The following is a 3,827-nucleotide window of genomic DNA, read 5'->3' on the forward strand; positions in this document are numbered from 1 at the left end:
GGGTTTACAAAGAGAAGAGCTAGAAGAAGCAATTTTCATTTTTCTTTTGTAATCTAGATAGTGTAAAATTATTCTGTCTTCACAACCTCAAGGCAAAGAAGACAGTCTGCTTCTCTAGCTATAAAAAACAATCTGTCAGATTTTTTTAAAGGAAGTCACAACTGATTTTTCATAAAATAAAATGCAAGAGGATTAGAGCTTTGTGGTGACAATGAAATCTGCTCAAAACTCTTACAGTGAAACCCAGAGGTCCAGTGAGGTCATGCTTGAGGCATTGATCTTGCAATAAATGAAGTTTAGATTCTGTAGATTTGGGGCTTGAACTGTCAAACATGTAGACCTTCTCATTCATCCAGATTTATTTTTTTTCATAAATTCCTATATTTGAATAGAGCTAAAGGCTATCAAACAAGAACAACCCACAGCACACAGACCCCAAGCCTACAGCATCAACTATCCTTGCAGAAAAGTGGTTGCAAGTCAGATGGAAAAATATTTTTCTGAAAATACAGTTCTTAACGAACTGTATCATGTATTGTGTCCAATTTACTATTCTGCCATATTACACCCACTACTGTGTTCAACTGGCATTCTTTTTGTATACTACTTATTTGCTATAACAGGTGCATTCTGCCTCTGGGATGATGCTTAATCATTTTTCTTTTAAAGGTTTGAATTTTATCAGAGTGTCCCTAAAGTTTTCAAAAGCCCCAGTATTAAGTTACTGGACTACTCTATAGGAAAATCAGTGTTCTTCTCTGAGTCTAAGGCCCACTCAGGTGCTTGTAAAAAGAATCTGATGAACTTCTAAATGTTAAGCTCAGGTATCTGGGGTAGAGTCAAATGAACTGAGTCAAGGATCCAGCTTTTCTGCTTAAAATCATTTTGTAAAAACTGGATCATAGTCTTATTTAGCGTTAACAAGCTCAAATTTTGCAATTAGGGTGTAAGAAAATCTTCCAGTACCGCTCACATTTGGTCATTTGTCAAAACAAACCAGAATCTGCTTCCAAATTAGTGAGTACTTAAGATCAGGAATTATATGTCTGTGTTTGTTTCTTTAGTAGTTAGCATGCTGTGGAAGGTGTACAAACAAGCAGTTCCAAACCTCCTGAATACAGGCAGTGCCCCACTCAGTGCCAAGTTATTCCAAGCCCCGGGTAGCATTTAATTTACCAGCATACAGAGATTGCAGTTGTGTTAGGTGCTGGCTAGCACAGCATGATAGCACAGCTCTAGTGCAGATAAAAGTGATTCGTAGCTCTCCACAGGAGTTACAGAGAGATTTTTAAAACAACAAGAGGAACAGCAAGTTTATAGTATTTTAACCTTCACATTTTGTGTATGAGACTGGAGATGGGAGAAGTAGCAAAACTGACAGGAGAGAATGAATGCTCTGTGCTTACCTTGACTGGTGTTTTCCGAGACCAAAAGAAAATTTAAAGAGGTATGTTGTTGATGGCTGAAAAGTTGTGTCATTCATGTAATCCCCAAAGAGACAACATTCAGCACCTTAAACTGAATTGTATTTGGATTTTGTGCTTCCATACAAAAACCTCAACAATCAAGATAACTGAAATCAGAGGGCAGAACCTGAGTCCATAGAACAGACTGGTGTTTCACTTTTAAAATAAAGAGTGTGTTTTCCAGATAGATGCATTGCATAGATACTTCTCATTACACTCAGTTACTTTCAGCAATAGTATCTATCACTGTGCAAGTGGGTTAGATACTGAAGAAATAGATTTGTTTTGTTGTTTGTAAATGGCATTCGCCTTTTGTTTATTTAAATGGTAATTTCAAAATCAGCTTTGCTGGTACCTATATTATATTTAGAGATACAAACACTTCTATTAAAGAGAAGTTTCCACCCCCTCATCAAGAATAGTGTGATAATTCTCAAAACCCAAGCACGCAACCAATCTTCAGCTTGAAGTCATGCCTTTGAAAACAAATATCCATTTTCAGTTACTTGCAGAAGCTTTGGTTTGGAGAAGGGAGGAAGACTGGAGGCTGACTTACTTTTCTTGCAGTCAAGCAGAAGAAGTCTCACTCCATGTTACTGTAATAGAAACACAGGGAAGGAATGAGCCATGTAGAAATCTGTGGAGTTGCCTGGAGGACAGAGCTGAGTTTACAGCAGGCTGCTCACCTCTGAGCATAACAAACTGCAGCAACACCAAAAAGCAAATCTCCATGCCTGACTAAGCAGAATACCACACCTATTTACAAAGAAAAACATGTCAAGAGCAATTTTCTTTAGAAAATTCCTTATTACTCATGGTGATTTAAAGGCCTCCTGCAAAACATAAGGAGACAAAAAAGGAAGAGAATATGTTACAACAGAACTAGGAATTCACCTATCACAATACCTAATATTCCACTGGAACTAAAAAGGTACTTAGTCATTTCATAAAACAAAATTAGCATTACTTCTGGTTTCCTGTCTCAGAAAGGAAATGCTATTTACAGAATCACAGAATGTGCTGGGTTAGAAAGGACCCACAAGGATCATTGATTCCAGCTCTTAACCCTGCACAGCACTGTCCCCATGAGTCACACCATGTGATTTACTCTGGAGAACCTTTTTCTTAATATCCTACCTAAACTTTGCCTGACACAAATTCAGGCCATTCCTTCATGTCCTGTCACTGGTCACCACAGAGAACAGATTGGTGCCTGCCCCTTCTCTTCCAATCCCAAGGAAGTGGTAATTGCAGTGAGATCTTCCCTCAGTCTCCTCCAGGCGGAACAGACCAAGTGCCCTCAGCCCCTCCTCACACGGCTTCCCCTCAAGGCCCTTCACCATCCTCATGGCCCTCCTTTGGGTACTTTCTAACAGCTTAACATCCTTCATGTAATGTGGTGACCAAAACTGCACGCAATATCCAGAAATACAGTAAAAGATTGGGAGAGCAACTTGGCAGGGTGTCCTATTACATACTTCAGATCAGATTCCTCATTTATAGTTTATAAATTCATGAGGCCATTCAGTTTGTAATTTCCTTTCTTCCCTTTTCGGTCATCAAAATGTGATAACAAAGAGAGAAATAACGAATTAGAGAGAATATTTTGCCTCTAGAAATCCCCTTCCTCTGAAAGTAGAAATCACATTATTAATTTATACAGTAAAGCAGAACGAATTAATTTAGAAGGCAAATCACAGAAATATATTTTAGCTTCAATTTTTATGCATGCATATTTCTATATGTATTACATATTTAATAAACTATGTGCCCACCTCAAGCATGTGATGGTACCCACCAGATTTGTGTTCTGGGACATCAGTGAGTTTTCCTGGCCCTGCAGCCTTGTGGTGCTCCACAGAAGTGCTGCCTACACTTGTTCTCTAAAGGAGACAAGACTACTTTTCTTTCTGCAGATGAAGCAGAAGCAGCTCAAGCTTCCTTAAGCGTGTCTGCCATATTCATCCAAATAACCTGAGGCATACCAGCAGACAGACTAAGCTACATTTTCATGGCATTTTCAGCCAGTCTAGATGCAGACAGCAGCTGAAATGTGTGATCTCACACTCCCCTGGCACCATAGGAAATGTTGCTGCTCCCAGCTTTGCACTGGCATTGCATTAATGTGTGAGGGAGAGCAAAAAGTGATCTGGCTGTAAACTCTGGGGGTTTTCTGGAGTTTCTGGCAGAGCAGCCTCCTGATCTCATTTGCACGAGAATATATGAATTGGGAATGGGAGTCCTGGGCAATGCACAGCAGTGAGTGGCAATGCAAGGAGTCCTGGGCAAAGCACATCATGGAGCGGAGGGGTGAGTAGCAACCATCTCTTTCAGCAGCAACTGTTACTTAAATTATCTCAA

At 39.6% G+C, this 3,827-nt stretch overlaps 1 long non-coding RNA gene across 1 annotated transcript; it reads right to left on the reverse strand.

The window, feature by feature from the left end:
- Positions 1–1,745: 1,745 nt before the first annotated feature.
- LOC140682328 (uncharacterized) lies at positions 1,746–2,737 on the reverse strand. The gene is made up of 2 exons (XR_012053913.1): positions 2,153–2,737; positions 1,746–2,062 (listed from the first exon to the last, which is right to left on the reverse strand). It is a non-coding gene; the product is annotated as an uncharacterized lncRNA (long non-coding RNA).
- Positions 2,738–3,827: the final 1,090 nt, after the last annotated feature.

This window comes from Taeniopygia guttata, chromosome 2 (genome assembly GCF_048771995.1).
Source record: "Taeniopygia guttata chromosome 2, bTaeGut7.mat, whole genome shotgun sequence".
NCBI classification, from domain to species: domain Eukaryota; kingdom Metazoa; phylum Chordata; class Aves; order Passeriformes; family Estrildidae; genus Taeniopygia; species Taeniopygia guttata.